Source organism: Vicia villosa, linkage group LG1, assembly GCF_029867415.1.
Source record: "Vicia villosa cultivar HV-30 ecotype Madison, WI linkage group LG1, Vvil1.0, whole genome shotgun sequence".
Taxonomy (NCBI): Eukaryota; Viridiplantae; Streptophyta; class Magnoliopsida; order Fabales; family Fabaceae; genus Vicia; species Vicia villosa.
Window position 1 is genome coordinate 84,825,943 of NC_081180.1, and position 13,378 is coordinate 84,839,320.

Consider the following 13,378-nt stretch of genomic DNA (forward strand, 5'->3'; position numbering starts at 1 on the left):
CCATTTGATCAGATGGCTACCATTGAATGACATCGCTCATTTTTGACAATATGTTGATAAGTGAAGCAGGCAGGACCATGCAGATCTCAGCTTCAAACTTAATCTTAGTAACATGTTTTACTTTTAGGATATATGGTTCTTTCTCACCAAATACCAGTTGATTCCTATTTTACCAAAGGGGATGTAGAGAAGGCTTGAATGATATATGCAATATAATTTTGTAATGATTGTTTAATCAACCCCACCCAACTTTCATAATTAAAACCTGTTAAAATCACCCAGGTCCTTGATTCACATTCCATCAATCTTAAGGATGACGAAAAATACTTCATTTCATAGAACTTGGGTAGAGCTAGAAATTTTTTTATTTGGCAAACAGATTTTCTTCGTAGCTAGGTTCAACAAACAATTAAGAATAGTTTTTTTTTTTTTTTTTTTTTTAACCATTTGTCATTTTTTATCTAATTTCAGAAGCTGTAAAAATGGTTAGCCCATGAGGGCCGATTTGTCAGGTCCATAAAAAAGGCTAGCCCATGAGGGCCGATTTGCCAGGTCCGATAAATGATAGGGTTTAAGATTTAAAATTGATAATTTCTCATTGCACCCTTGTTTAATGGGGAATATCTCTGAAAATTTCAAAATGTCCTTAGGTGAATTTGGAGATAGATCTTATGACGCACCAAATATCATTTTTTTGCTTAAATTTAATTCGGAGATGCATCTCTGAATACACCTCAAAGATAAATTTGCAATTGCATCTCTGAACTGTGTGGAGTTAATTTGGAGATGCATCTCCGAATTATTGCTTGTTTGTTTTTTCAGAACTAGTTTACTAAGATTTTGTTGTTTTCAATCCAAACTAATTTTAATTCGATTAAAATTGCCGTTATTTATTTTAGCGATTAATAAAAATGAATATTATAGAACTCTATAATGCGTTAACATAACAGATTATTATAGAAACAGAATATAGTAGTATCACAATTGATCTTCAAGTCAATGAAAAATAAACAAAATACAATAAAAAGCATAATCTATTGAGTATGCATGATCCTAACACCCCGACTCCTCTTCTGCCTACGGTAACCCAAGGCATTTCGTGCCCCGGTAAGGATGGAATGTGCTAGCGAAACCGCTTCATTGTCACCTCTCTCAAACAACCCAGAGTCAATGCCTTCGCGTGTAATCCGCATAATATTCTGACAAATCAGCAAGGCATCAATGGCATGATCATCTCTGGACGTCAAAGAGCGTCTTGTGTCAAGTAAGGGTGTGACATGTTAGAGAACTAAGTCATGTAATCCTCAACATAACTCCACTAAGATGTGGCTTCATGACTCCGATACTCCACCGGTACCAGACGACTCTCAAAATCTGCCAGAATGTCATCCAGTTTTCTGCGGATAATATTGATTGGAGCAGCTTGAAGGGGGACCTTAGAATGATATGCACGTATCCAAACTGTCGCATGCACCGCTCGGGCAGATACTTACACATGATATTAGTCTCACATGCCAACCATCCAGAGTATAAGGAAATATGGTCAAATGAAATTCTTTCCCGGTGAGTACTCTATGACATCCAGACGACGTCATCATGCTGAGTCCGATCAATATACACACGAAATAGTAATATAACATTATTCCCTCTACTAAGGATAAACTGACAAGCAACTGGATAATCATCAGTATAAAACGAGTCACATTTATACTTGTGATTGCAGTGATAGTGGGAAATGATCCATCTCTGAAAATGAATAAGAATAAAAATATTAGTAACAAGTGTGAAAAAAGTTGTTTGTAACTTAATAGAGGGATTTGGAAATTACCGTAAGCAGGATGCATGAGCTTGTCATTTGCTTTGTCATCCATTTACAACCTTCGCTTAGATTGGAGTATAGGTAGATCAAGCATGCGACACCTTAATTCTACCCGTGAATGAAATCCAAGTCAATGAAATATTTGAGGTAAGCCACATCCACGTAGGTTGCACTTTTGTCCACAAACATGGACCTGTCTACCAAAAACATGAAGAAACGCCTCAGGGCACACTCCATGTGGTAGGCAACCCAAAGATCATCAACGTTCGGGTTTTTGGCTACATCTAAGTTGTTGTGATACAACTCAGCCAACCAAGAAAACTTGGCATGTGCAACCCTTGTGCTTCTGCACTACTCAAATGCTTCCTTAGGGTCAACTCCCAAATAAGCCACCATCATATCAACTGCATCGGCCATGCTGATCTTAGAAATATTAAGCAACCTTCCTCTGATGGGAAGGTATTAGAGGCAAGCTACATCATCCAATGTAATAGTCATCTCGTCGATGTACAAGTGGAAAAATGACGTTTCACTATGCCATCATTTAGTAAATGCAGCCTGCATGCCATGGGTGACAGTGGTGTACCCGGAAGCACAAAGACTTGCAAGCCTGGAGTTTTGGAGTACATTTTGGAACCACTCATCTCCAAGCTATAAAGATTGTGAATCTTTCTTGCATGATTCATAGACTTTAGACATTCACATTCCTGTTGAAAATAAAACAAAATAGTCACAGTCGAGTTGAATTTAATTAAAAAATAAAAAATAACACCATTAAAAAATATACCTCTCCGTCCCATACATGCGGAGCCACATGCTCACTAAAGTATATCAGTAAAGAAGTGTTCTTGGGCCCTATTGGAAAAAGGGTCTTTAAGTGGGGCATCCTCAACTACTAGGACCTGTGGTGAAACTAGGGCATCCTCATCATGGTGTCCATGAATCTGGGATCCAACCCCCGTGATAGTCAACTCCTAAAGTTTGAATCCTCTGTATCATGAGGCAGAGGGGGGGAATACTCTAGCCTATTCATGCTGACGAGCCCTCTCGCGACGAACATGCATGATTAGGGTGGGTCGCTTGAGTCTCAACCTTTTGTTGTTTTCAACCATTGTCCTAGAAAAAAAATTAATAAACGATATTAGTATATAAGGAAGGAAAGTCTTCAGAGATGCATCTCAACTTGCAGCAAAACACTTCAGAGAAGTCGGGAGTGGTGCGAGGCTCTACAAATTTCTCCGAAACATTCCCATCAATATATGGATACACCACATATGAAGGCTTATCTTTATCATTTGGATAATGAATATAATCATGGAAAAGTTGTGTCTTAAAAATCCTATAACGCTCACCATAATATGTAAGCATTTTCTTTTTCACGATACTATCCTCTGGAATAACAATAAACACTTCATATATTTACATAATACAATTGTTATTAGTATTACACAAAAAATAAATGATCATACATACTTATAAAACAAATCATAAAATTCAAAATAAATACCACAACATCATCCCGCATGGTGTCTTTCAAATCCTTGTCAACTTTGTGCCAACTATTTATCAAAATACTCACTTTACTTCTACCTTGTAACGCAATATAACCCATAAAATCATCAACATTTTTACCATAAGCCGTGCCCGTTCCTATATCAACTGTAACCAGGTAGCGGACACCACTTTCGTGGGCTTTTTTCACCTAGGTATACATCGTGCACCTCTAGCTTTTCTTTTACGTTTTATATTAAAAGAGGTTGCAACAGACGCTGTATGGGAGGTGCTTGTCGAATCATCCATGACTATCAAAAGACTAATTAACTAACGTTTCAGTGAAAAACAAAATGATATATTGGATGATTTTTGATGAGAGTGAGAAACTACTTCAGTAATATAAACCATTTCAGTGTTATAAACCTCAAACGTGATAAAGAAGAACAAATGTACAAGTGATATAAACTATTTCAGTGATATAAACCTCAAACATGATAAAGAAGAACAAACATACAAGTGATATAAACCATTTCAATGATATAAACCTCAAATGTGATAAAGAAGAACAAACATACAAGTGATATAAACCATTTCAATGATACAAACCTCAAACGTGATAAAGAAGAAAAAGCGTACATGTGATATAAACCATTTTAGTGATATATAAATACCTCAAATGAGTTTTGCTTGAAATAGAGATGATGTTCGAGTTTTGATGAATATTTGTTGTAAGAGTTTTGATGAGAGTGACGATGAAAATCGTCTAGGGTTTTTGCGAAGAGGATGACAAAATGAGCGTTGATAGGTAAATAAAAAGTTAGAAACTAGCTAGTAGTCTGAAATAGTTCATGCAAAATATGTGACATGTTAATTTTATATAAAAATATAAAATATAATAAAAATATTGAATATATCATAATTCATTTAAAAGGTATGTCATGTTGGTTTTTTAATGAAAATCGAGGGAATTGAATATATAAAATAAAAAAATTAAAATGGGCTTTTGAAATAGAAATTTGAAAATATTGATGCAAAATATATTGCCTCTCAGTTGGACCAAGTAATCGAGGTTAATAATGATAAAAATGGAAAAAATTAACAAAAAAAAGGAATCTAGAAAGGCGCCAAGAGAGAAATATTAATTAAACCATTGAAAAAAAATTAAAATGTAGTGAGTGGGATTCGAAGCGAGCTCCCTTATAGTTATTTTCCCTTGTTTTTTTAAAAACCAAGGGAAAATGTTGATTTTTTAAAAAATAAAACAAGGCGCTCCCAGGACATATACCATCAGTTTTCTATTGTTCGAGGTGAAAGATTCGTCATGAAAAGTGTTATTTGTAGTAGCGACGGTGCCACCAAAAAAATCAGATTTATTATTGTGATCCACTCTTATTCCATCAAGGTATTAAGATTTCTAGAAAATTCTGGAGGATTCATCTGGTACAAATCTTGAATGTTCTAATTCCACGCCCTTGCTATGGAGGCTAAGGTCGTGGCTACTGAGTTTGCAACTAATGTCGTTGTTGGTGCATCACATGCATTAAATAATCATATTCTCTTCCCAAACATTGATCAAGTTTATCAGACTCAATATCTAGAATCATGACCGTTGAAGTCCTATGAATAGTCACATTCGCAATAACAAAAATGACTGACTACTGATGTTTCATAGTTGGGTCTAGGATAGACTAGCTCTTATACCAACTATAATACCCCAAAATACGATAGTGTATAGAAACATCATATTTAAAGTATTAAATATTGGTACTGATACATCGAGTAACACATAAATGACTTAAGTACATGAATTCATATAAGCTAGACCGAATGTGCATGCATATACAACATGCTTAAAACATAAAAAACTAACAACATTTAGCAAAGGTCAAAATATAAGTAAAATATTATTTCATCCATCAAGTCATCTTGCCTTTTCCTTTGTCAGCGACATCTCCATCTGAAAAGATAATAAACAACATTGGGTGAGATAATACTATCTAAGGAGAGTCCTACTAAAACCACAAGTCCTTTCGGTAATAAGGTCATCTAGAACAACTAAAGTTTCTACTAGATTCTAGCACTCGTGTATCAATAGATAAGATAACGGGGAGTAAGGAATGATTAACCTCATAGAATGCATGAATCTCAACACACTTGCTGAAATGTACCATGTACATTTCAGTAGACGGTTAGCCAAACAGAACATCCATTACTTACTATCCCTTCTCATATCAATTATAGTTTTACCGAATCCAGGACTTCCTACTAATCATTTCCACTAAGGCTGGTTTTATGGTGTGACCTACCACATTTGCTTGAAATATCCTCCTAATTATTAACTACATTCTTGGTATGTGCTTGGAGTCTCGCCATTTATCACATGTACGACAGTTGATTCCTTTTTGAAACCAATGTTTCTGTTTGTTCTCTATCTCAAAATAACTTCAAGTATCTAAGATTTTACTCAAATATTTCTCCTAGTTTACCTCAGGGTTACTCTTATTCCTCACTTTGCTTTTACCTAATTATTAACCAACATCATAGAGCCACTCGATTATTAATTACAACAGTCCTTCTTCATTCACTAGATGAAATATAGTTTTTATCCATTCATTAATCATATACATTTGTCTCCTTGTACCCCATAGAAGTTGGTTCACCATTTGAGGTGGTTTGGGCAAGAAAATGGAAAATATGAAAAATTTATGGTTTGGCCGAAGCTATAGCTACGACCCGTAGTAAAATTGAGAAAATTTCCATTAAAAAATATATAAATAGCTACGGTTTGGCCGTAGCTACTACTACTGGCCATAGAAAAACCTAGGAAATTTCCATACAAAAACCCCAAAACAACAACGATCAGACCGTAGCTACTGCTACAATCGATAGCAAAACCTAAAAATAAGGACATATGAGTCTACACACAAGAGGGGGGGGGGGGGGGTGAATTGTATGTTTTAGAAAAAACTGCATTTTGAAAAACTTTTAAGATCATTTTTTAGAGTTTAATTCATTCAAAAAAGATTTTAGAAATTAGTAGCGGAGATTAAAATGCGGGGTGTAAAGCGTTAAGTGATAGAGAGATAAAACCATTGATTATAGATGTTTGTTAAAAAAGCACTAATCCTTTCCTCATTATTTGTTCTTTAGAGTATCTAGTAACTTTTAAGAGCTTTTAGTAAGTTGAACTCTCAAATATCCTTGTACCAGGGAAATGAAGTTTCCGGCTAGCTTCAAACCAAACAACGAACAACAGAGAGAAGTTGTTAGTCTTCCTTCCAAATGACAGATTGAAGAAGTTAGTCTTCTTTCCAAATAACAACTTGAGGCAGTTAGTCCCTAAGCTTAACCGAGATTTTACACGAGCTTATCTCGAACCAAGGTGAGTTTTTAAACCGTGCTGAACTCACGAATCAAACCGAGGTTTTGACGAGATGACTACAAACCTATGGATTTTATACCGATCATATCTCCAACCTTAGCATGCTTTTAACCGGGCTGAGCTTACAAACAAAATCAAGGTTTTTACCACGATAACCACGAACCAATGTGAGATTTTACATCGGGCTAATCTCGAACCTTTAATATTTTATATCGTGTTGTTTTTGAACCTATGCAAGCTTTTGAACAGACTGAGATTTCGAACCGAACCAGTGACTTAGTAACTAGATCCCCAAACGAAAGCTTTTAAAGGATTTAGCTTCGAACTCAAATAAGCAATTCCTAATTGGATAAAATATTCAACAAAAGTAAAAATGTTGCTGGATGAATTTACAAAACTACACTTTCAGAATTACAAAGATACCTCACTTTCAAAAGACCTTTCTCAAAAGTACTACGACTAAATTTCTAAGTGAGAAAAAGTGAGTAAATATTTTTAGAGAGAGAGAGAGAGACAAAGTGAGAAGTAAGATATGGTAAGTCATGATTTTGGATGTGAAAGTATAAGGGTAGGAATATCTAATTATAGGCTAGAGGTTGGCGCAAAAAATAAATTTTTTTTAGTTCCAAATTCTGGTGTAGATTTACTTTAAATTGCACCTTAGAGACTAAAATAGAATAGATTTGAAAAAATTAAAGAGATGGGAGAGAGAGAGGTATATCTCTTGAATAAAAATAAATTCGCAAAGGAAATGAGAAGACAACGACGTTGTGGGGATGACGGCGGCGCAGTGACATTGATGGTGGTTGACGACGGTGAAGTGAGGATGACTTACAAATTTGATACGAAAACTCATTGTTCAATTAGCCATATGAATTTGCAACGAAGATGACTCTATGAGGTTTGAGATGAGTTTGCTGCAACTTAGGATTTCTATGAGATTCAAGCAATTTTAGGGTTCATTAAGATTAAAACAATATAAAAACATATTGCTTTTTGAGAGTAATAAATATTGATTTGAAAAAACAATTTTTTGGGGTTCCCTAATGAAATTTGGAAAGTGATGAAAATTAGTGTTCAACATGATTTAGCCTGAATTTAGTCATTGAGTTTCATTTGATAAGAAAATATTGTTTGATTAATTTTAATAAAAATTAAGTGGGAAACATATTTTTTGAGGGGGAAATAAAAAATTCTAATTTTGTTTTTCTATGATCATTTGAAATTAAAACTTTATTTTCATTTCTATTTAATTATATTATTAAATCATATATTTTTACAACAACACTTATAATTATAATTATACTATATGATTAAATTAAATTATTAATTAATTTTTGTTATTATTGTAACAACTTTCCTATTTCAATTTTTCTTCCCTCTATTTAACCATGCCAAAAGTTATATTAATACAATTTTAATATCTTTTTTATTAAGTGTGCTGAGTTAGCTTAACAGAGACAAATTTTATTACTATTATTATTATTATTATTATTATTATTATTATTATTATTATTATTATTATTATTATTATTATTATTATTATTATTATTATTATTATTATTATTATTATTATTATTATTATTAGTGTTGTTGTTGTTTATTAATTACTAGAATACACTTACCAATGCTTAATTTAGCTAGGACTTTTTTCTTTAATTTTTTGGACTTGTCTTCTTTTTGATAAGCAAAGATATACTCCCTCCGGCCTTATTTATAAGCAAAGATTCCTTTTTTAGCTTCATTGAGTAATGAATGTATCTGATCTACATAATAGACCAGATACATTCATTATTCAATGAATCTAAAAAAAGAATTTTTGCTTATAAATAAAGTAATGAGCATAAGGGTTACTCAACCCAATTAAAAAAAAGCGAAACAAAACAAACTACCTAAAGATCAAAACATATCTGCAGATTAGAATCACACTTCTCTCTCACATGCATATTTGAACACTCAAACTTAACTTGATACCAATCACACATCAACTGCTTAATGGCATGGCGATCCATCTTAGCTAAAAACCCTCAATTGAACAAAATTGAATTTCTACATAGGCACAAAACCCAACAAATGGCTCACCAAAAGAAAGAATACAATTTTTTCCCAAAATCGATTTTTAAACTAAACTAGTAAAAATAGTAAATGAGAAGAGGTTGAGGTCATTCCGGTAATGTGGCGCAACTCCAACCAATTACACACTCCATCCCAAAATTTCAAACTAATTTTGCACGATAAAAATAAATGCAAATCATCTTGTTCATCGACGAAACAAAGAGGACAAGCCAAATTGTGCCAACCTTGAAGAATATCCTTGTTCAGCGTGAAATTTAGCAAACAAGCACTAGTCTTCCTAAAAGGGTTACTTGCAGGATCGACTAGATGATCCTAGGATATATGTGTATAAAGTTTCTAGTGTTTTTGTATGGTTTTATGTGTAAAAAGACATAGATTTTAACGTAGGCAAAATCTTTAGGATAAAGTGAAAAGACGAAAAAAGAATGTAGATGCAGAGAAAGTAAAAGACTTCGACAAAAACTAAAATACAAGAAAACAACTTAATGTAAAAGACTTTGTATAAATAAAGGGTGGTGTTCACACACACACACACACACACACACACACACTAGAATTTCCCATTTATAATAAAATCTAAATAATTGTCGTGAACGCTCTTTTCTCCAAAAGCTGACACGTCTTCGCTTGCATGCGTTTCGCCTTCAACTTGCTTCCACGCGTCCTTCGAATGCATAGAGCTGTCAATATGGGCTACCCAGCCCATATGGGCCGGCCCATATGGGCTTTGGGCTTTTTAGGGTCGGGCCCAAAAAACCCATTTTTAAATGGGCTCTAATTTTACTACCCAGGCCCGACCCTGTCTCGGCTGCGGGCTACCTGGCCCTAAATGGGCTTCGGCCCTAAACGGGCCCATTTCTATAAAAAATTAAAATTTTCTCCTTATTTTTGTAAGTAACCATATAATTGCATGCAAGAATACATTATATATATATATATATATATATATATATATATATATATATATATATATATATATATATATATATATATATATATATATACACTAAATTTTATATCCAAAATTATAATTTCTAAATAATCCATATAAGTTAACAATTAAAATGTAAAACAACACATTAACTTAATTTAAACTATCCAAATTACATCACAAATTATATAATGTAGCACAAATAATTAAATAACTTGTTCCAACAAATTTTAAGTTATAAATATTCATGACAATTATAATTTTATGATAATTATAACAAGAAAATGTTATAAATTTTTATAATAATTATAATTAGGAAAGGATAAATTTTAATTATATTAAAAATATTTAATTTTTTCGGGCCGGTGGGCTACCCATGGCCCATACGGGCCGGCCCATATTTTTTAGGGCTTTTTAGGGCCGGGCTAAAAAAGGCCCGGATGTAAATGGGCTCGAAAAATGAGGCCCAAGCCCTAAAATTTTTCGGGCCAAATGGGCCGGCCCATTTTGACAGCTCTAAAGGTCAAAAAAGGTTACTTAGCCTTGTTTCATGTTTCAACTTTCTTAGTCGAAATATTCTCCAAATCAATCAAGAAAAATCACTAAGTTCCCAATACTACTGCGCGCATGTGAACTTTATCTAGATTTCTTCAAATGTTTTAAACTTTTCTTGACTTGTTAAACATTTGAGGTATGTTGAAAAATCCACCTAACAATCCCGCTTGGCCAATTGATATTTAGTTAGAATCTGATTATGCAGCAACTTCCAACAAAATGCTTGTACCTTGATCGAAACCTTCGATTTCCAAATCTTGTGATAGCTCCTCAAGCGGCGGATATTCGAAACCACACAAGCACAATTATGATCTGACAACACTATATAGCTATTCCTGATTGAAAATCCACTGTTGTCCCGCCACCAAAGAAACGAGTCTTTGCAATAAAAAATGCTGATCACTAGACAAATTTTTCCGTCCATTTTTGAGTGCTGTCTAATGGCGTGTCTAATGGTGATCATTAGACAATGCTTTTTATTTTGAGCATTGTTTATATCAAAAGTATTTTTTTTTTTAATTCTGTTTCGTGTTTTCTAATTGTGAATATAAGATAGAAATTTTTAAATCAAGTGTTGTCTAAAATCAAAATGTCGTCTAAAATCAAAATGTTGTCTAACATATAATTTTTTAAAGAGAATAATTGTTATGCACTGTCAGTATAAAATATTTTACACGGTCAGTGTATCACAACCATTCATAAGTATTATTTTATATGTGATTAACGAAACAGTCAAACATTTACAAAAATTTAACAGTTATGATTTATTGACAGTGTAAAACTTCTTTAAACTATTTGTTTATTTCAATTAAATTCTTTTTTATACTAAGTTTTCTTTGTTAAACATGCATAAACATTTATACAAAACCAACACACTATGCAATAATATTATCTTAGACAGGATGTGGATCCTCTGCATCTTTCTTACTGCTTCTGCTCAACACTATTTTGAACCTTTAGATTTTAGCATATGCCTATTTATATGTTAATTCATTATTATTATATTCCATATCAACCATTGGATTGAGAGGCATCATTGAAAGCTGAAAACAACAAATTGGAGGTGATCCATACACTCTTAGACAATACTTATTTTCCAAAACGTTTTTTTATATATAAACACTACTAAAGAGGCACTATTATTTCACCATTTTGATGTAGGGTTGTAAGCATTTGATCTTAAACTCCAACTTTTAAAAGCTCTTGAAGAGTTTTGATGACATTTGTCATAAATATAACATTATAATCTAGGAGAGCTTTGTAATTTTCATACTTGGAATATCTTGCCGCTCGTTTGTTTCGAGTAGTTAGAGCTTTCCGTTTGTTTTTTGGTGGAGTATCCATTATACTCCCTTTATTAATATCATTGCTTATTAAAAAAAAAAATATAACATTATTAGTTTTCAAATATTTTGACGAATACGCATGGACACAAATTAAGACATTTTTATGACATTCCTATAAAATATTTTCGTTAAGAATATATTTTAAGTGCATAAAGAAATTTATTCAATTTAAATAATTAATCTCATCAAGAATCTGACTTTAATATATAACTAGAAAAATATATAAAACCATTCAGGAACTTCATACTATAATCATATAAACATATCTAGTGAATCATATGAGTTTAATTTCACTTGAATTGTCTTTTTTTCATTTTCTATTTTGTTTTGTTTATAATCATTAGTTAGTAGACTTTAATTCACTATCACTTATTAATAGAAAGCAATACTATATTAAAAAAAAGTGTCAACATTGATTTCATTCTAGTTTCATTTCATTTAATTATTGCACGGTTTATTAAAATCTATGTACTTTATCACAAATTATGTCAAAATATTCTTTTGAAAATTTTCATATCCTACCACAAATCATTTTTTATAGTTCATTTCTTATTCAAGAATTTTTATTCAAGAATTTTTATTCTTAGAACCGACTTGCTTATCACGCTTCTGATGCCATTGAGACTCATTTGAAATTTTAGTACCTGTTAATTATTTTCATAAATTTTGTAAATGATAAAAAATCTTTTGAATTATTAGCTCAGTTTATATGATGACCAGGAAACTCATTAATGTTGATTGGGTTTAAGTTGCCTCATTTGTTCTCTCTGTGCCTTTATTTCACGTATCATACTACACATTGTAGTGGAATTTGATCGAAAAGAATGAAAAACCTTTGTGTTGGTGCACAATGAATAAAGATGATGATGACAAAGAGAATAATAGAATAACGGCGCAAAAGAGATGAGAGAATAAATGTTGTATTCTACTATTAATGATAGCTATTACAAAGATATTTATAGGAATAGAAAATCTTGCCACATAAGCCCTAAAACAGTAAACTTAGTGAACAAGTCTAAGGTACAAACAGTACAGTACTACAAAATACTAAAGTACCCTTACTAATAAACAACTAAGCTAATGGGACCTAGAAGATAACATCTTCTGGTCAACAACATCTTCTGAGTAACCATCAGAAGATCAGCCCACATCAGAACTTCTGATGCTCATCTTCTGAATATTGAATTACTATTCAATACCATCCCTTAATTCATATTCTTCAATCAAAGCTGACAACGCCAATTCCATCCCTCAAGAGCAGAAATTGATCCGTCTTGATCGCCTTCGTCAGAACATCTGCCATTTGCTTATGGGTGCTGTAGTGCACAACTTCTAATGTTCCATTCTGGACTTGGCTTCTCAAGAAATGATACTTAGTCTCAATATGCTTGCTTCTTCCGTGTAACACCGGATTCTTGGCAAGATTGATTGCAGACTTGTTATCAATCATCAGCTTCAGAGGCTTCTTCACTCTAATCTTCAGATCTTCTAATAGATTCAGAAGCCACACAGCTTGACATGGAGCTACAGCGCCTGCGATGTACTCAGCTTCACAGGTTGATAGAGCAACAACAGGTTGCTTCTTGGAACTCCAAGAAATAGGACCTCCCAGAAACATGAACAAATATCCAGAGGTACTCCTTCTATCAACTCTGTCTCCACACCAATCAGAATCAGAATAACTCAATAACTCTGATTCTCCCTTTCTCCCAAAAGGAAACAATATGCCATACTTCAGAGTTCCCTTGACATATCTCAAGATTCAGACAGAAGCT